The following is a 21,452-nucleotide window of genomic DNA, read 5'->3' on the forward strand; positions in this document are numbered from 1 at the left end:
CAACGATCGGAGATGGGCATTTCTGGTTTATCTGAGGCTTTTGGTTCTGGTGTGTACAATATGATTTCGTAGGCGCACACTCATCCACACAGGTTTTAATGAAGTCAGTGACAGCTGTGGCGTAACCCATTGGGACTCGAAGATGAATCCCTGAACACAGTCCTGTCTACAGATTTAAAGCTCTCCTACAAGAGCCGCTGCACCTCCCTTGTCCATATCTTTTTAGTCCTCAGTACTGATACTGCGGACATCAGTGCCTACCTATATTTAGGGAGTAGAAATAGAGTCAGACTTTCCAGTGTGGGCAAAGTGGAAATTTGGAAAAATATTTTCTTGTATCAGTTAAATCCTGTTGACGAATGTTCCCTTTCCCAAAACACAATCATGCCGGGATGGAAACTTTATGCAATGAACCGCTGAATCGGAAACGATTCCGAGGACTCTCCCATCGCCCAGTAAAAAGCGCGTCTGTGAAATGCGCCAGTGCCACAGTCAACGAACAAACATTGGGTGACTCAATGAAGTATCCTCTCCTCGGAAATCTCAATGTCAGATCGCTCTTTCGCACTGAATTTTCGTTAGTTTAGTGGTTAGTATCCCCATCTGCACGGGGAAGACGGGGTCAATTTCTCCGTCAGAGAAATGGTTTTGCTCTTTCCATATTAAATGTAATTGTAACTCGAATTGAAAAGGGTTAAAGAGGTTAAATCCGAGTTTGGGGTTGAAGTGATCGGTTGTTTGGGGATGTGAAACAGTCGATCTGCAGTGAACCCGGGAAGGGAGAGTCTGCCGAGAGGGCGGGACTTTGTGTTCAGCTTCGATAAATCTCCCCTCAGCGACTCTGCATCTCAGAGTTATTCAGCGTAACACGCGGTGACAGAGAACAATGTTTCCAGAAATATTTACTTCATCCGCCTCTGCCACATTTTAAAAGTTAAACAAAGGCTGTTCTTGCGCTCGATTTAAGGTTTACAGTTCAAAGTGTCAGAAAGGAGAGGGCGAGTGGAATCGGTGCCTTCACCCAGCTCAGGCCATCCTGCAGAGACTCCGTGAGACTCCTTCCGTCTGACTGCGAGCTCGGAGCTGTGAAAGGTCATCGACCTGAAACGTGAACTCTGTATCTCCCTCCACAGTCGCTTCCTAATCTGCGGAGTATTTCTGGCTGTTTCGGCTTTTAGTTCAGGAACAGTCCTGTTTCTCCGACCCCGGGATCGGTGCTGTCCTCATCCGTCCCGGGACACAGTGATTACGTCCCATGTAAAAGGTCCTTCTTTGAGGACTGTGTACTCGTGGCCGAAGTTTTTGGCGATGCACTGGGAATCTATTGTTATTTCCCCTTCTAATTCTGACAAGTTTGTGGTTCGAACGTTTTCTGTTTCACGTTGTCTGCTAACCTCTGATGCAAACCATTCATGCAGATTGTGAAAAGCCGGGTCACACTATCAATTGCCAGTCACCATCTTCTAACGTTGGAATGGCAGATTTCCCCGGCTTGTCTCTGTGGCGCAATCGGTGAGCGCGTTCGGCTGTTAACCGAAAGGTTGGTGGTTCGAGCTCACCCAGGGACGCTGGTGATCCAGCAGCTTTTGCTGCGCGTTGTATTGCCCACCGGGAAACGCTGCGCTGTCCGGAGACCGGCGTTCCCTGTACTGCCCCATCACGTTCAGTGGGATTTAATCTTTTTGTCATGTACCGAGATACAGCGAAAAGCTTCTCTTTCACACTGTTAATAGCGATCAAATCATTACACAGTGTATTGAGAGAGAACAATGTAAAACAAACACAGAATACAGAATAAAGTGTGACAGAGAGAGAGAGAAAGCACCGTGCGGGTAAATAATTAGGTGCAGCATCACAACGGCGTAGATTGCGAGGGCAAGTGTCCATCTTGTTCTACTCGGGCACCATTCAATAGACATAACAGAGGAGCTGAAGGTATCCTTGAGCTGTAGTACGTGCTGTCCGACACATTCAGCCGGATAGAGGAATGAGAAGAGAGAATACCCGGGGTGCATTATATCTTTTTATCAGGAGTACGTAAGATCCACTTCTCTTTGACCATTAAGTGTATGTTTCCTCGAGCTACACCCTTGGAACTAACGGAATTGCCGGGTCTAATGCCGTGGTTTTGATTTAATTTAATTTTGAGCCCTCGATCTTTCAGTTGAAGTCCAATCGTTTTGCATGCCACATAGGGCCCCGGTCATATTATTTTCACTCTGGATGTCCAGTCCCTATAGACGTCCACCCCCGACAAGGAAGGCCACAAATCTCTCCGCTTCCATCTAGATACCAGTCCCAACCAGATCTCCTATACCACCATGCACCTCCGTCTGGCGGAACTTGTCTCTACTTTGTCCTTCGATTCCTCCCTTTCCTTCAAACAAAAGGTGCAGACATAGACACTAACATGAGTCCCAGCTATGCCTGTCTGTTTGTCGGCTATGTGGAACAGTCTATCTTCCAGCCTATCTCTGAAGACAGCGTGCCTACCATGCGGAGCTCATCCACTTCATTAGCTTTCCCTCCAACTTCCACACAGCCCAGAAGTCTATCTGCCCATATCGGACATCTCCCTCCCTTTTCTCGATCTCTCTGTCTTTATCTCTGAAGACACCGTGTCTACCGATATCTATTTTGAACACAGAGACTCCTACAGCTACCTGGACTATACCTCTTCACACCCCATTGCTTGTAAAAATGCCATCCCCTTCTCTCAATTCCTCCGTCTCCGCCACATCTTCTCTCAGGGTGAGGCGTTTCGTTAAAGAACAAAGGAGATATTATCTTTTTTCAAAGAAAGGAGCTTCCCTTCCTGCACCATCAAAGCTGCCGTCAACAGAATCTCTTCCATTTTGCTCACGTCTTCCCCCTCCCCACTCCATCCTCGCGTCCTCCACCAGGGAGAGGGTTCGTCTTCTCCTCACCTACCTCGCCCAGCCTCCGCCTCCAGCGCACAATTTTCTTCAACTTCCGTCATCTCCGGCGGGATCCCACCACCAAACACATCTTCCCAACCCCCTCTACTTTCTGCTTTCTGCAGGGGTCGCTCCCTACGTGAATCCCGTGTGCGTTCGTCCCTCCCCGCTGATCTCTCGCCTGGCACTTATCCTTGCAAGTGAAACAAGTGCTACACCTGCCCCTACACATCCTCCCTCACGACCATTCTGGATCTCAAGCAGTCCTTATAGGTAAGTGGACACTTGAGATGTGAGTCTTTCGGGGTCATCTACTGTATCCAGTTCTCTCGGTGTGGCCTGCTGTATATCTGTTGGACCTGTCACAGATTGGGAGACCGCTTCGCCGAGCACTTGCATTACGTCCACCAGAAAAAGCGAGATCTCCCGGTGTCTTCTACTACCACTACGTCGAATCTGGCCTCGGGGCATAAGGCATAAGGCTCCCAGTGGCCACCCATTTTAATTCAACTTCTCATTCTATTTCTCACATGGCAGCCCATGGCCTCCTGTACTGTCATGATGAGCCCGCACTCAGGATGGAGAAGCAACACATTATATTCGTCTGGGTTGCCACCAACCTGATGGCAGGAACATCGATTTCTTGAACTTCTGGTAATACCTCCTCCTTCACTAGTCAACGTTCCAGATCTTTACTTCACCCCCTGCCCCCCTCCACCCGCTGGTTTCACCTATCACCTGGTTTTTCTTCCTCCCCTCCCCTCACCTTCTAACTCTGATTCCTCATCTTTTTTTTCTTCAGTCCTGATGATGGTACTCAGCCAGAAACGCCGACTGTACTCCTGTTCATAAATGCTGCCTGACCTGCTGAGTTCCTCCAGCATTTTGTGTGTGTTGCTTGGCTTTCGATCATCTGCGATGTTCTCTTTGTCCCTCTCTCCATATCGCTCCACACATACATATTCATATGCCTATGTAGAAACATCGTCTATACCACCATTGCTCCATGATGTTGTATGAGATTCGAGTAGTGAAGCGTCTCCCATGTTTCCATGTGACTCGACCTGTCAAGGAGCAGCTTCCTGCCGGATCATTCCTCACTCTGCTGCAGGTCCTATTCCGGTCATTAATGTCGCCATCCTCCAGCAATTCGGAGTTCCCGTTGAGTCTACTCCGGGAATCAGATTGGGTTAAAGCAGACTCCTGAACGAGTGAAGGGCTACTGATGGGGTCCTGCCTCGCGCATCAGCAAATGGGAAAACAAATCCTAATTATAATTGTCCTTTCAAACCACACGCTGATGGGATCCCTTCCTTCGGCCAGACCTTGAACACAGTAAGTGACTGAATCGCGAAAGAATCCTGAGACCCTCCAGTCACACAGTGAGAGGGGACGGGTAAAAAGCGGCAGATCCACACTCAACAAATAAACGTCAGGGTGACTCTGTGAGTTCTCCTGTACTCTGAAATCTGTGTGACAGATTCCATATCCTTGTATATTCTTCGGTAGTTCAGTGGTTAGTATCCGCGCCCGTCACGTGGGAGACCGGGGTTCAGTTCCCCGTTGGGGAGACCATTTCCTGCTTCAAGTGTAAAATAGCCAAAAAAAAAAAAACGGTGCTGAAATCGGTCTTTGAGACTAGGGAACAAGTCTGCAATGAGCTCAGAACGTGAGAGTTTCCGAGGAAAAAGAGACGACGGTTAGTTTCAAAATATTTCCCCAAACATTCCCTCAGCGAGTCTGTATCTGGGCGCCATTCGGAGTCACACCCCGTCACTCCGAATACATTAAACCGGGGCTGTTGCTGTAAGATATCAACTCCCACACGGTCCCAGCAATCCTGCCGTCTCCCTCAGTGCGTCTGTGTGACTGTGTGGAGAAGACAGGCAAAGGGACACCTGCAACAATTTGCAGAGAACGATCGAAGTTCAGATATGTTTAATTCCAGGTTTAAAGCGAGCCCGTCCCACCTGCAGTCCCCAAAACCTCTTCTCAGACCCTCATAAAGCGAATTGGGGGACGGTCCGGAGGCGCTTCGCACTTTGGCGACAGTCGCTCGCATGCGCTGCGAGGCTCCGCCCTTAGGCCTGATTGACAGAGTACAGCTGAAGACATGTGCTGTCCCATTCCCTCACCCAGTTGCAGCAGCGGCTTTAAAGCAGCTGGGAATGGGAAGGCCCCTGGCCCGAAGTGGTACATTGAGGTGGTGGAGCGGAGAAATCCAGGGGAAAGCTAGGCCCGGCCATCGGAACTGGGTCCAAGAAGGCGACCGGTCTCGGTTGTAGTTTGGACGGGTAATTGTGGGGGAGGGCAGGGGAGACACCTGCAGAGTGTTGGGGCGACAGTGGCGGGAGCTGGCTGGCGGTTTGCAACATCTAAAATGTGACTGAGGGGTGCCAATGTTGGGAAAGTCAGATGCGGCATATGGGGAGTTAAGTGATAGTATGGAATCGATTTGTCAAGAAATAAGTGGAAAATGAGTCGGGACAGATGGGGAGGGACGTCCGGTAAGGGAAGAAGGACTCGGGTAGAAGATACTGTCGATTTCATGGTAATGATTAGTTTCAAATCTTATTGTGATAAACATCTCCATCCAGTTAGATTAACTAATGCTATTGTTACGTACCCCATAACTGGGTTGCCAAACCAGCAGAAATGGATCACTCAGTTGGAGTCTGGATTACTAGAACTAAGAAAGTTTTATCAAAGAAACAAGGAACACAGTACTCTAATCAAAAGGATAATAAATGCCAACAGTTCAGCAATGATAATCACACATGTACACAGAATTAGGATAACAGGATCAATCAAGCTCTATCGTCGTCTAGGGGTAAATGACCAGTTTCAAAGTGACGCAAAGTTCAGTTCAATTGAATTCAGTTCAGTTCGCAGTAATCACTGCCGTGGGAGATGGACAGATGGGGAGGGGGGCGGGAGGAGAGAGAGAGCAAAAACGAATGAATATTCAAACAGCTTCCACACAGACCTCGATATTCTTCGCAGTCAGCTTTCGGGCCAGCCCTTTGTGATGTCTTCTGAGGTCACCGACCGTGACCCCTCCGTTTCCAGATACGATCGTTTCTCTGCGGTGAACCTGGCACCCAGGCAAGGGCGGACACACAAAAGATTCCCGCTGATCGTGCCTTTCCACCCTGTGCGTCTATGGCTTGGTCCCGCGACCGACCTTTCAAAACTTCCCACCGACTTGTGGGAGATGCACCGCTTCCAGGGTCTCGTTACCTCGGGGTGTCGTGTGTGTCCTGCCTTAGCGAACCTGTCCGTTTTTATCCCCCTGCTGGGGTATCGCCTGTCCATCACTTCAAACAGTTCAGGGTTCAAAGGGGGAGCCGATATTGACAGCTCTCCTTCCGTTAAACTCTCCCGTCCCTTCATTAACATCTCCAAATGCTGCTCCATTGTTTTCCTTATCTCTCTTTCTACTGAAGACAAGTGGTAGACCAACTGCTGATCCCACTGGTGCCAGCACAGGCCAGCTAACATCTTAATCTATGTGTATTCTCGTTATTGATACGTCAGTAGTATGTCTGAGCAATGAGCGGCTGTAGGCTACATGTGTAGGAACAGGAGAAATTGGTGAAAATGAAGACTCTGGACGGAAGTAAAAATGACAGTACATTGGTAGGAGAAACGAAGATTCAGGATGTTATTTCATTTGTACCTGCGTGTGTTTTGTGTGTGGAGTATAGCAGGACAACCTGAGAGGGGGTAAGATAGCTTTGGCTAAGAGATTACAGACTTTGAGAGGAGGGAAAGTGTTTGCCTGTTCTATTGTGCTTTTCTGATGAATTTAGACTGCATTCGTTATTCTGTCAAACCGGTTCACCCTCCGCCGTTGCATTGATTTAAATGCCAAGGGTGGGACATGTTCGTTCTTCTTGCAGGGGAAATTGCGATGTGCAGAATACGGAGGTGAACATGAATATGGGGATTGTGACGTTGGTGCTGATGCAAGATGCTGTATCTGTGCGCATGCTCAGAGAGCTGCTCATTTAGGTTGTCCAGCTTTACAAAAGGCTCAAGATGTTCAAAAGGTGAAACTAACGAATAACATTTCTCCTGCTGAATCCACCAGAATTCATTTCTCTGCATATGGTGGATGTTGGATTAAAACAGGCACTTACGAGCATTCAGATGGGGGAAGACCACGGAGAGATGTGAAAGGGGGCAATGTGGGAGATGAGGCATGTCGTGAAGTGTTGATTCGTAAAAATAGATTTTCTTGTGGTATTGTGTGCTGTGGCTAATGGAAGAGTGCAGGTGGGAAAGAAATCCGATAGATTCAGAACAGTGATGGATACAGCATGAAAGTGTTTGGGATTAGTGGAGACTCCTGCAGAACAGGTGCATGAAGTACTTTGGAGAGAAGATTTAAGAATTGGTAGTAGAGGGAGTGGGCTGCTAGTTGAGAATGACTGAGAAATGAAAGTAGAGGGATTAGACAGTGGTTGAGGAATGGTCTATTGGTGGAGGGTGATTGGGAATAGGCTGGTGGTAGATAGTGATTGGGTAATTATAGTAGAAGCAATGGGTTGGTGGTGGAGAGTGATTAGGGAATTGTCTAGTGGTGGAGGGTGATTAGAGGATGATTATAGAGAGAATGGCCTGTTGGTGGAGGATGATTGGGAATGGGCTGGTGGTGGAGAGTGATTGGGGAATTGTCTAGTGGTGGAGGGTGATTGGAGGATGGTTATAGAGAGAATGGACTGTTGGTGGAGGGTGATTGGGAATGGGCTGGTGGTGGAGAGTGATTGGGGAATTGTCTAGTGGTGGAGGGTGATTGGAAGATGATTGTAGAGGGAATGGACTGATGGTGGAGGGTGATCGGGAAGGGGTTGGTGGTGAAGAGTGATTGGGGGATGATAGTAGAGGGAATGAGCTGGTGGGGGAAGGTAATTGTACACAGGGTGCTATACGTGGATAATTTCCAATCAACTCACAGTTCTTCATTGGAATGCAACAAGACTGTTAGTCAAATGATAGGAATTTAAAGACTCTGTTTTGGTGTTCCCTTGGGTGTTATTTGTGTACAAGAAATTTGCTGCAATCACATGTATTGTTCAAGACTCCGGGTTATGATGATGTGAGATATGATAGACACATAGCTGTGGAGGAGGGAGTGGCATCTTTGTGAAAAAGGGTTTACTTGAAATAATTCTGCCTTTTCCAAAGAAAAATGAATGCATGATTATTAAATTATTGTATCCATGCGGTGGGATCAAAATTATGAACTTTTTATAATCCGGATTGGAAGTTATCTGTCAAATGGTTGGGGAGAATGCTGTGAACTTATTGTTTTTTTGTGTGTGCGGCGACTTCAATGCACATCGTGGTCTTTGTGTCAGTAAGACTACAGAAACTAACAGGACGGCAGCAGATGAGTTTCTGGAAGAGTCTGATTTACCCTATTTAAATGATGGAAGAGAGGTAAGAGAGGATATTGCCAAAGGTGGGGTTCTTGTTTGGACTTGACTCTTATCTGTGCTCCACTTGCTGGACAGTAGCTGGAATGTAAGGGTTAATGGTATGGGGAGTGATCATTTTCCAATCCTCTATAATCTAAGCGTCAAAGTACGCTGTCAGAATTTGAGTTGTGTTACTAAATGGTGTTTTATGAGGGGAAACTGGGGAAAATTCCATTAAGTGTGAGAAATCATTTGAATAATTGTCTCTCGGCAGTACTATGGAAGAAATCTATCAGAGTGTAATTTCTGAAGTGTGTGGACCTGCCCGTTGAGCCATTCCTTGGTGTCCCGGAGAGCTGGTAAGAAATATGTTCCTTGTTGGACACAGAAATGTTCAGAGGACATCAGAGACTGGAGTGGGGCATTTCGTGTGTTGAAATGTAGGTTAATGCAAGAAGCTTTGCTGAGGCTTTTCAGAGGAAACGAGCAATGGCAATGAGAGTTATTAGGAATGCTATCAGGGCAGCTTGGAAGAGATTTTACGGAACATTTGAGAGGGAAACTGTCCTGACAGTGTTGAGGAGAATACTGAAGAAAGTGAATGGTGTCGGAGGTAAAACCAGATTCCAGTATTAATTTGGCTGCAACAGACAAATAAAATGCAGAATGTCCGTGAAATGCGTTTACAAAGATACACAGACTCAACAGTATAGGGGATGAGTGCATTAAGAGATGAAAGTGTATTTTGATGGACAGTAGGAAGATTTTTGAGAAACAAGAGGTGTTTGAGATGCCATTGATGATGAGTTTACATTGGCTGAATTGAAATTTGCTGTCAATAGGGCGAGTACTACAGCCCAGGGCAGGAAATGGGAAGCTTGAAAGATCATGACCATTATCTCTTCAGCAACCTCTCTCAGGAATCTGAGGTGCAGACCCTCAGGTCCTGGTGACTTATCCACCTTAAAACATTTGAATTTGCCGAGAGTTTTTTTGTTATTTTATTAACAATGGCATTTACTGCTGCTCCCTGACGCTCACAGGCGTCTGGAATATAGTTAGTATCTTCTACAGTGAAGACAGATGTGAAGTCCTCATTAAGTTCATCTTCTATTTTATGTCCCCCATTACTATCTCACCAGCATCATTTGACATTGGTTCAATATCAACTCTCACCTCCTATTTACTCTCTATATAACCAAAAAAAAACTTTTGTATCCTACTTTATAGGTACTCCTGTCAATGTGAGATCTGCTCTACTCCGCTGTAATCCCTGCCATTATCAACCTCCAATCCACCGGGGCAAGGTCCTCTCTCATGTCTCTGTAAATCTCTTTATTCCATTGGGATACTGATATATGTGAGTAATGCTTCACCCTCTCAAATTGCAGTATGAATTCAATCATATTATGATAACTGTAGGGTTCCTTCACTTTAAGCTCCCTTATGATATCAGGGCTATTAATTAACACGCAGTCTAAAGATAGGTTTTCGCCGAGCAGGCTCAAGCACAAGCTGCTCTAAAAAGCCATCTCGTAGGCGTTCAACAAATTCCCTCTACTGTGATTGAACACCAACCTGATTTTCCTAATCCCCTTATTGTGTCATTACCCTTATTATCAGAATAAGAATCAAGTTTGTTAACTTAGCAGCAGCAGTTCAATGCAATACATGACATAGAACAAGAAAAGAACAAAATAAAATAATAATATTAAACAGATAAGTAAATGAATTACAGTACAGGAAAATTGATTAGTTTAATATCATGCAAAAACACGGAAATAATATATATTAAAAAAGTGAGGTAGTGTCCAAGGGTTCAAAGTCCATTTCGGAATCGGATGGCAGACGGGAAGCTGTTCCTGAAACGCTGAATATGCGCCATCAGGCTTCTATACCTACTACCTGGTGGAATTAATTAGAAAATGGCATACCTTGAGTGCTGGAGGTCGTTAATGCTGCCTTTCTGAAACAGCGCTCCTTGAAGATCTCCTGGGTACATTGTAGGCAAGTACCCGAGATGGAGCCGACTTAATTTACAACCCTCTGCAACTTCTTTCTGTCCTGTGCAGTAGCACCTCCCCCACCCCATCCTCCATACCAGACAGTGGTGCAACCTGTCAGAATACTCTCCGCGGTACATCTATAGACGTTTTTGAGTGTATTTGTTGACGTACCAAATCTTTTTAAATTCCAAATTATGTATAGTTGCTGTCTGGTCTTCTTTATAAATGCATCCATATGTTTTGACCAGGTTAGATCCTCCAAGATCTTGACACCCGTGAACTTGAAACTGCTCAGTCACTCCACTTCTGATCCCTCTATGAGGATTGGTATGTGTTCGTTCATCATACCCTTCTGGAAATCCAGAATCAGCTCTTTCATCTTACTGGCATTCAGTGCCAGGTTGTTGCTGCGACATCACTCCACTAGTTGGCATATCTCACGCCTGTAGGACCTCTCATCACCACCTTTGATTTTACCAACAATGGTTATATCATTAACAGATTTATAGATGGTATTTGAGCTATTGCTATCCGCACAGTCAAGGGTATGGAGAGAGTAGAGCAGTGGGCTAAGCACACACCCCTGAGGTTCGCCAGTGTTGATTGTCAACAAAGAGAAGAGGTTATCACCAATCTGCACAGATTGTGGCCTAATGGTTAGGAAGCTGAGTATTCAATTGCAGAGGGAGGGACAGAGGCCTAGGTTCTGCAACTTCTCAATCAGGATTATGGGAATGATGGCATTAAATGCTGAGCATTAGTCTTGTCATCGGTGTTTGTGTTGTCCAGGTGGTCTAAAGCCATGTGACGAGTCATTGAAATTGCATCTGTTGTTGAACTACTGCGGTGACAGGCAAATTGCAATGGGTCCAGGATCTTGCTGAGCCAGGAGTTCTGTCATGTCATGATCAACCTCTCAAAGCATTTCATCACTGTAGATGTTAGTGCTACCAGACCATAGTCATTAAGGCCGCTCACATTATTCTTCTTAGGCACTTGTATAATTGCTGCCTCTTTGAAACAAGTGGAAACATCTGCCCGTAGCAGTGAGATGTTGAAAATGCCTTTGAATACTCCCACCAGTTGGTTAGCACAGGTTTTCAGAGTCTTAGAAGATACGCCATCGGGACCTTCCACCTTGTGAGAGTTCACTTTCTTTAAAGGCAGCTTAACATTGGGCTCTGAGACAGGGATCTACCTCCTTGCCCTCCAAACTCCCTGACATATTTATGCATGCAGCATTGTCTCCTAGTCCAAATCGTTCCCCTTTGGTAAATACTGAAGCAAAGTACTTATGATGTATTTCACTCATATTCTGCACATTCAAGCAAATGATTCTCTTTTTATCATTGAGGTGTCCTTCCCTCTCCCAAGTTATCTTCTTATCTTGATGTATGTACAGAGTACCTTGTGATTTACCTTATTTCTACTTGCCATTGACTTCTCATGGCCCCTTTTGGCTTTCATATATTTCCTTTTTTAGTTCTTTTCTGGATTCTGTATAACCTTCATCTACTCCATTTGATCCTGACTTCCAAAACGTGACATATTTTCCTTTTCCTTCTTGACTAAATTTATCATTTCTGTGGTCATCCAAGTTTCCCTTTTCTTTCCACCCCTGTCCTTCCCTCTAAGAGGAATATACCTTTCCTGTACACTGTGCAATTGATCTTTAAACACTCTCCCCATGTCTGATGTGGATTTTCCAGAAGAAATGTTATTTCCAATTAACCCTTCTGAGTCATTGCATAATACCCTTGTAATTTGCCCTTCTCCAATTAAAAAAAAGAATCCCATCTTTATCTATAACTATCTTAAAACTGAGGGAGCTGAGGTCTCTGTCAGCTAACTGCTCACCCACTGAGGGGGCAGCCACCTGAATAGACTCATTACCCAACACTAGGTAGTAGTACAATCCCATTAGTTTGATTGCTCCCTTCCTGTTCTTGAGTTCTACCCAAATGGATTCAGTGTCTGAACCCTCCACTAGATATGCCCCGAGTGCAGCTGTGATATTGTCCCTGGATGGTAGTCCAACTCACACCTCTTTTACCTCCTTCTCTATCTTTTCAAAAACTTCAAAAGCCTGGTAGATTAATCTCGCATCCCTGCCCATCTTTCAACAAAGCCCCTGTAATGGCCACAACATTGTAGTTCTATGTACTGATTCATGTTCTATATTAATCACCTTTATCCATAATATTCCTGACATTCAGTACACACCATTGAAAATATATGTCTAATAATACTTGTTAATTTGATTTTGTCTGGCCATATTTTCACTGATATCTACCTTCGGGTCCAATCCTTCACTTACTGACTGCTGTTCCCATTCGCAGCCCCCTGTAAAACTAGTTTAAACCCTCTGAGTAGCATTAGCAAAACTCTTGGCCAGCATATTAGTTCCTCCCTATTCGACAGATCAGTCCTTGCCTAGTAAAAGGTTCCAATGATCCGAGCGTGAAACCCTGCCCCCTGCACCATCTCCTCAGTCACTCATTCAATTATGCTGTAATTCCATTCCTAGCTACACTCGCCCATGGCACGGGGAGTAAGCCGGAAATTACTACCTTGGAGGTCCTTCTCTTCACCCTATTTCCTGTCTCTATATGCTCAGTCTGTAGAACCTCATCCCCTTTTTTGGCAATGACATTGGTATCAGTATGCACCACGAGCTCTGGCTGTTCACTCTTCCCCTTGAGAATATCCCGCAGCCGCCCTGATACATCTGGACCCGAGCACCTGGGAGGGAACACAGCATTCTGGAGTCTCTTTTGTGTGCACAGTATCTCCTGTTTGTACCACTAACTATCCAGTTCCCAATCACTAATGAACTGCATGACTTTACCTTTCCCTGCCACAGGGGAACCACCAGGGTTTCTTCATCTCATTTTTAACTTTAAGAAATTCATTGAATCAGGTATAGGGAAAAGTTAGCAGAATTGTTCGTGGACCAGTGCTGACTGGCGAATAGTCGGTGACTGCATCGGTTTCCTTCCAGAGACCAAAGGCGAGTTGGATGGTGCATTCACTGGCTGCAAGATACTGTCCTTTGTGTACATGAGAGACAGGAGGAAAGCGGCGATATGAGATAGTGCAGTTACTGTGGATATGGTGAGGGCCATATCAATGACAGTTATGTCCTGCAGAGTCAGAGCCCAAGTTCACGGTCAGATTGCGAAGTTCGGTCTAGGATGAGGAGCAGCGAGATCCAGTGCCTGATTCTGGGAGCAAATCTCAGCGATTCCAGGACCAGTGCATTTGTCAAATTGTGGCCGGTTGGGAATATTTTACTGTAAGTGTCATTACACTCACAAATTGCGGTGTTGCCATTGTGTGCTGTTCTGGGTCTGGGGAGGAGCTCTGAGTGGAACTGCAATTATACCTTATTGCGGACCGCACTGGTTTCCTTCCAGAGACCAAAGGCAAGATAGATGGTGTGTTCACTGGCCACAAGATACTGATCTTTGTGTACATGGGTGACAGAAGGAAGGAGGCCTCTTTTCTAATTCTATACACGCAGTATGTAGGATCTCTTAGTTTTTGACAATGACATTGGTGCCAATTTGCACCAGGACTCTGGCTTTTCACCCTTCCTCTTGGCAATATCCTACAGCTGCACCTCTACACCCTGGACTCCAGCACCAGGGAGGCAACACACCATCCTTGTGTTTATTTTGCTGCCACAGTATCTCCTGCCTGTCCCCACTAACTACTGAGTCTCCTGTCACTACCACACTGCCTGACTTTTACTTTCCCTGCCACAGGGGAACCACCAAGGTTCCTTCGTCTCGTTTTGAACTTCAAGAAATTCATAGAATCAGGTACAGGCAAAAGTTTCCAAAAAGTGTTAGTGGACTCAGGCTGACTGTCTGAGAACCTCGCGTAAAAACTGCTACGCTCTTGACATTGAAGATCATGGAGATCAGGCCCACAGGCCAAGTGTTGCATGGAGCAAATAGAAGGTGACCACATCGGTTTCCTTACAGAGTCCAAAGGCGAGCTGGATGGTGCAGGCATTGGGTGTAGGATACTGTTCCTTGTGTACATGGGTGACATCTATATATGGACTACAGAAAAAAATAGTACCCCTGCAATACGTTTTAACCACAGGGAATATGCAAGTATGAGAGCTATAGTCAAGTGGGAAATTGTGATTGCCAAAGACAGGTTGAGAAGGATATTCCTGATAATGATAAGATTGATCCCAACGGACTTTGTCAATACTTTAGTCGTAAAAGAGACGTTAAGAGGGAAGTTAAGTATATTTGGAATAACAGTGGGGTATTAAATTATGCAGAGAAGGACATAGCGGATACTCTCAACTCTTATTTTTCTAAAGTGTTCACCTGAAAAGATGTTAGCAATCTGACAGTAAGCGTAGAGAAAAATAAAGTTGCTTAAAGTGACTCTGAGATCTTAGAAAGTGAAAAGGCTGAAAGTTAATAAATCTCAGTGTCAGGCAACATATATCCAAGGGTACTTAAATTAGTCTATGATTGAAAACACAAACACCTAACAAGAATTATTCAAAATTCTGTGAAGATTGGTCAAATTCTGAAGGAAATGGGGTAACATTTTACCGGTATTTAATAAGGGTGACTGCCCTAACACTTGTAACTGTGGACCAGTAAACTTAACGTGTATTGTGGGTAAGATAAGGGAAGCATTAGTAAAGAACGAGTTGTAAAGTCATCTGATAAGAACAGGCATGCAGCTAGTGGGAGCATAGTATCCTTGTCAGGTTGACTGCCAGTGACTAGTGATGATCCGCAGGGGCCGGTGTTGGGACCACTTCTTTTTATGGTGTATATAATGAATTCGAAGATGAAATAGATGGGTTTGTTGCCAAGTTTATAGATGATACAAAGATTGGTGGAGGGGCAGGTAGCGCTGAGGAAATAGTTAGGATGCAGAAGGATTTAGACAGATCAGGAGAATGGGCAGGAAAGTGGCAAATGAAATATAATGTTGGAAAATGCATGGTCATGTACTTTGGTAGTTGAAATAAATGTGCGAATTATTTTCTAAACGCGGAGAAAATCCAAAAATCAGAGGTGCAAAAGAACTTGGGAATCCTTGTGCAGAACACCCTAAAGGTTAACTTGCAGGTTGAGTTGGTGGTGAGAAAGGCAAATGCAATGTTAGCATTCATTTCAAGAGGTCGAGAATACAAGAGCAGGGATGTGATGCTGAGGCTTTTTGGAGGCACTGGTGAGGCCTCACCTTGATTATTGTCTACAGCTTTAGGCTTCTCATCCCAGAAGAAATGTGCTGGCATTGCAGAGGGTCCAGAGAAGGTTCATAAGGATGATACCAGGAATGAAAATGTTGTCATACGAAGTACGTTTGATGGCTCTGCGTCCATACTCACTGGAATTTAGAAAGATGAGGGGGGATCTCCGTGAAGCCTTTCGAGTATTGAAAGGCCTGGACAGAGTAGATGTGGAAGGGTGCTTCCCATTGTGGGAGAGTCTAGCACAAGAAGGCACAGACTCAAGCTAGTGAGGTGTCCATTCAAAACAGAGATGTGGAGAAATTCCTTTAGCCAGAGGGTGATGAATATGTGGAACTTGTTGCCATGTGCAGCTGCGGATCCCAGGTCGTTGGGTGTATTTAAGGCAGAGATTGACAGATTCTTGATTGGACGTGACATTAAAGGTTATAGGAAGAAGGCCGGGAAATGGGGTTGAGGAGGAGAAAAAAAAGATCAGCCATGATTAAATGACACGATGAGCCAAATGGCCTACTCCTGCTATGTGTTATGGCTTTATGGTCTTATGTTAGCAGAAAGTCAGCATGGGTTCAGAAAGGGTAAATCACGTTTTATAAATATGTTGCAGGTCTATGAAGAGGCAAGTAAAATTTATGATAACAATAAAGAGGTAAAAACTTACTGAGAGCTGAAGAGGTAAAGAGGTAAAAATGTACTTGGACTTTCAGAAGGATTTTGGCAAGGTTCCCCACAAGAGATTGATAATCAAATTACAGGATGTAGAGGTTCAGGGTGTGGTATGCGAATGTGTGGAGAATTGGCTCAAAAAGAGAAAACAATGAGTTATGGTGAGAGGATCATTTTCACAGCTGGAAAATGTTCAAAGTGGGGTTCCACAAGAATAAGTTTGACGGCTGCTTCAATTAAACTAGTTAAGTTTGTAGATGACATAATATTAGAGAGATGGGCTGATAAACATCAGGCAGCAGAATCAACACATGTCGATCTAAACAAAATTCTGATGTGGGCAGATGAATGGCAGATTTAACTCAATGCAGGTAAATGTAAAATATTACATACAGGAAGTAGAAATATTAGATATAAATATACAATGGGGTTCTTGAGTAAGAAAGTGCATTGTATGGGAGGGTTTTGGGTGTCCTGGAAGTCATCACTATCAACATCTAGGCAATGCACTGAAGCAATTAGGAAGGCTAATAAAATGTTGGGCTATACAATGTGCTCAGAGGAGTTCACAGATAGAGACGTTTAAAGAGACGTTCTCCTTAAGCTGTATAATGCACTTGTGAGGCCACGCCTTGAGCACTGTGTACAATTTTGATCTCCACATTTTGTGACGGGTGCGAAGGCACTGGAAAGAGTTCACTGAAAGGCAACTAGACTCATACTCATTGCAGGATTGCAGCGTATGAGCTATGCAGTAAGATAGAGTGAACTAAATCTATTTGGCCTAAGATGACAGAGAATGAGAGGAGACGCGGCAGAAGTGTTCAGAATCATTAAGGGTAGAGGTAAGGTAGATGCGATCTGCTACTTCAAAATTAGTCCATCAACAAGGAAATGGGTCCACACATGTAGACTGGTTAAAGGGAGATTTCAGACTAACATCAGGAACAAATTCTTTTCAGAATGATTTGACAAGTACAGAATGAACCCCACACTCACACGGTACGAGAGACTGACAGGTACAGAATGAACCTCACACTTTCAGACTGTAACAGAAACGGACGGGTACGAATGAATCTCACACTCTCACACTGTACCAGAGACTAGCAAATACATGAGGAACATCATAGGACTCCCACTTTCAAATCTCTTACTATCTCTTCTTTCAGTTAGTCCTGGCGAAAGGTCTCGGCCTGAAACGTCGACTGTACCTCTTCCTATAGATGCTGCCTGGCCTGTTGCGTTCACCAGCAATTTTTATGTGTTGCTCATTATTTTGCAGACTGAAATATTTCTCAATTTCTTTTGACATTTGAGATGCGCATTAAAGACTATTAGATCAGGAACATCACACACCAAATGCTGGAGGAACTTGGATTTCTGGCATTTACAGATTTTTTCATGTTTATACAATCTACGCAGTTTTATCTCCTGGATCCATTCATCTGCCTATTTTGAGTACTGTATTTATTCCTGTAGCCAGTTTGCCTCTTCCTTTGCAGATTGAAATATTCTAAATTTCTTTTGTCCTTTGGCGAGATTTGAGATGCCCAGTAAAGACTGTTACATCACACAAAATGCTGGAGGAATCAGCAGAGTTCATTGCATTGCCTTGGATTTCCAGCATCTGCAGATTTTCTCCTGTTTGTACATTAGCAATGTGATCATTTGACCGTTTCCATCCAGATCTCGGTTTCTCTGTTGTATCTTTGTCCAAATTTGTGTTTGTATGTTTTGAATTGTATTGACTTTATTAATTACATCCTTCATATACATGAGGAGTAAAAATCTCTGTGTTACGTCTATGTCTCAATGTGCAATGTGCAATTTATAGTAATTAATAATAAATAGAATGCACAATAGGACAGTCACTATAACATAGAAACACAATTGTACAGTTGTTCCGTGTGTGTGTGTGTGTGAGAGAGAGAGAGAGAGTCTGTGTGTGTGTGTGTGTGTGTGTGTGTGTGAGAGAGAGAGAGAGTCTGTGTGTGTGAGTGTGTGTGTGTGCGTGTGCGTGAGAGAGAGAGAGTCTGTGTGTGTGTGCGTGTGTGTGTGTGTGACAGAGAGAGAGAGAGAGAGAGTCTGTGTATGTGACCAGGAAGAAGCTGAAGGACTGAAGGACAGTCCAAAATGGAAAACTGCAGGGACAGAGGTAGGGATCGGTCAGTGTCGCTGGTCTCCGTTCAGAGATGAATAATTAGCCAAGAAAAGGATGAAATCTGTAAATGTAGCTGCTCCGTGACAAAGTTCAGTCTTTGAAATTAAATCTACCGGCCTATTTCCACCAGAGGCACTGCTGAGGTAATGCCAAAGAGTTTTGATGTATTTGTCTCCAATCGCTCCAATATTTACACCAGAGACAATGGTATTGAATTGAAGTGTTTGTTGAAGCAACTGTAACTGAGCAAGTTAGTGAGGTGCATAACCGTATCTCTGGAGACAGACCCTCTGTATAAATCAGGACTGCTTTGAATGCATCAGCTGTCTACCGGAGCTGTGAATACATGAGCAACAAAAATCACAGATTCGAACTGAAATGGTGTATCCAATCATCTGGCGAATAGAAGACGTTTACTATCCTTTTATTTCAGCCTTTGGAATTCCCGGTAAGCCGCAGTGTCAGCTGCCGTGGGCGAATGTTGAAGTTTAATTCCAATGTTGTGATTGATTCTGTCGCTGGTTTAAACTGTTACATTCCAATGCCGGTATTCGGCATTTCAAGAATGGAATGGAAACACCGGGACTATAGATGCTGGGATTTGGATCTGAAAACAAACATCTGCAGGAATTCAGCGAATCGACCAATTTCTGTGGGACTGAGTTGGTCAGGCAGCGGTTTGTGATCAACAAGGGGATGTTCGTGTCTCTGTGCTTTTGGTCTTGTAGGAGCTGCATTGAGTTTATAAGGGTGATTCATCAATTGATTGTCTGCATTTTTATGTGAGCAGTTTTCAGAGTTAGGTGCAGCAATAAAGCATTGACTGCTAGTAACACTTTAGCAAATGTGAGGAGTTCCGTGTTGTAAGACGAAACTGTTATGGATTTTTAATAAATGTCTACAATATGACTGTATGCAAAGCAGAAAGAAATCGTTGCTAAGCCAATGAATAAGATGTGGTGCTTCATCGTTATCAATACTGTAAAATGTATTCTATTACATCTACATCTAACTCTGTTACAGACATCTGACTACGGCACCGAGTTTGCTGCTCGACGTTGAACTACTCTCCCCTGCTTCTCTGTGATGGACTCAACGGAAGGCGTCATGTCTGTCTGTGAGGTTGTGTCAGACTGCGCTGTTTCCGTTGGAATCAATGTTGTGATCTAAAGTCAGTGAGGTGACTTTGCTGGAATAGGAAATAAACTCGGGGAATGCTGGAAACACTGAGCCCTAAGCAGCTTGTATGCAAAGAGAAATCAGTTAACACTCGTCTCAGGGGTCTCTCTGAGAACAGTCCTGAGGACAGATATATTAACTGTGTGTCCACATATTCTGTTTTGCCTGGGTGACTGTTTCCACCATTTCCTGTTATTGTTCCGTCCTTCGGCTGTTCTGTCGCTGACAGGGATCGCTATGGAAGTTGATAATTGTCTAATGGAAGAATCCCGCCATCAGCGTCCGGATTTATTCATTTCATCCAGACGAGACGCGGAAGGCGCCAGTCGAAAATGTTCCATCCAGCATTCACTCTCAGGAGGTAGATACCCAGTTTTAGATTTCTACTGCCACTTCACATTCCGCTCATCAGTAAGAAATCCGTATTCAGATGATATTGAATTTATTTTCCTGTGTAAACTCATTCCCTGTCCCGCCGCTCTGCGCCCTCTCTCGACTCTCCCACCGCTAAATGTAACAATAAAGTGGAAATATTACAGGATCCCCTCAAGCTGCAGCATCGGCTTCTGCTCAGTATTTTCTCAACTTGCTGTTCCCTGTCTCTCTTCCAGCGAACTTGGTGGCGATTGTGATCCTGTCCCGGGGAAAGTGCGATCTCTCCAAATGTGTCACCCGCTACCTGGTGGGAATGGCAGCGGCCGATCTCCTGGTCGTTATCTCCGATCCGCTGCTGAGGGGGACTGCTCTGAATTATTTTCCTCGATCATTCCTGCGAATCACTCCTGTGTGCAGATTTGATCTATGGTTGATGTCTGCGAGCACTGTGAGCTCAGTCTGGCTGACTGTCGCTTTCACCGTCGATCGATTTGTGGCTATTTGCTGAGAGAAGCTGAAAACAAAATATTGCACCGAGAGAACGGCGGCTGTGGTTATCGGGACAGTGAGTGTGCTGGCCTGTTTGGAGACTGTCCCCTGGGGCTTTGTATCCGGGCCTGGAGAAATAATTGATGGTGTTCCCTGGGATCGTGCTCTTACACCGAGCTTCACAAAGTCTCCCTCATGGGCGGCATTTGACATGTTTGACCTCATTTTAACCCCTTGTGTCCCAATCTTTCTGATGTTACCGTTCAATATTCTGACTGTCAGGCGGATTCTAGCGGCCAGTCGAGCCCGCAGGGGGCTCCGGGGACAAAAGAGTGGAGAGAATGACAAGGACCGGGAGATGGAGACCGGACGCAAATCCATCGTTTTGGTCTTCAGCATAACCGGTAGTTTTATATTGTTGTGGGGTAACATACGTGGTATTTTCTATCTATAAACGGATTTCGATGAGTTTTGTTTATTCTGTCACAGCTCCCCGTTACATCACAGAACACACATCGGCAATGCTGCAGATTCTGAGTTCCTGCACCAACACGTGTACTTACGCCCTGACTCAGAGCAAATTCCGAGAAGAACTGAAGAATGCGCTGAAATACCCACCGAATCGGATTTTGAAACTCATGAAACATTAGAAATAAAGGCTGTAAAGTATTACAGTTCAGCTGCCTTCATGCTCCCTATTCTATCCCCCCACTTTTAGGTAAATGGGAACAATGTGATGAATAGCGTAACAAAGCAAATACGAGAAAATCTGCGGATGCTGGAAATACAAAACAACACACACTATCAGATCCTGATGAAGTGTCTCGGCCAGAAACGTCGACTACTTAACCTTTTCCTCACACAAAATGCTGGAGGATCTCAGCAGGCCAGGAAGTCTCAATGGAAAAGAGTATTTAGGGGGTTAAGTAGTAGGAACGCTGGGGTGGTGATTTCAGGATTTCTTCAGTTGCCACATGCTTGCGAGGTAAGATATGGTAA

General features: G+C 44.8%; 1 protein-coding gene across 1 annotated transcript in view; it reads right to left on the minus strand.

Moving 5' to 3' along the window:
* The window catches only part of LOC140188818 (uncharacterized), a 408,483-nt gene that overhangs the window by 175,099 nt on the left and 211,932 nt on the right, over nucleotides 1–21,452 (minus strand). The window lies entirely within an intron of this gene.

The sequence above is a fragment of the Mobula birostris genome, chromosome 28, assembly GCF_030028105.1.
Source record: "Mobula birostris isolate sMobBir1 chromosome 28, sMobBir1.hap1, whole genome shotgun sequence".
In the NCBI taxonomy this organism is placed as follows: domain Eukaryota; kingdom Metazoa; phylum Chordata; class Chondrichthyes; order Myliobatiformes; family Myliobatidae; genus Mobula; species Mobula birostris.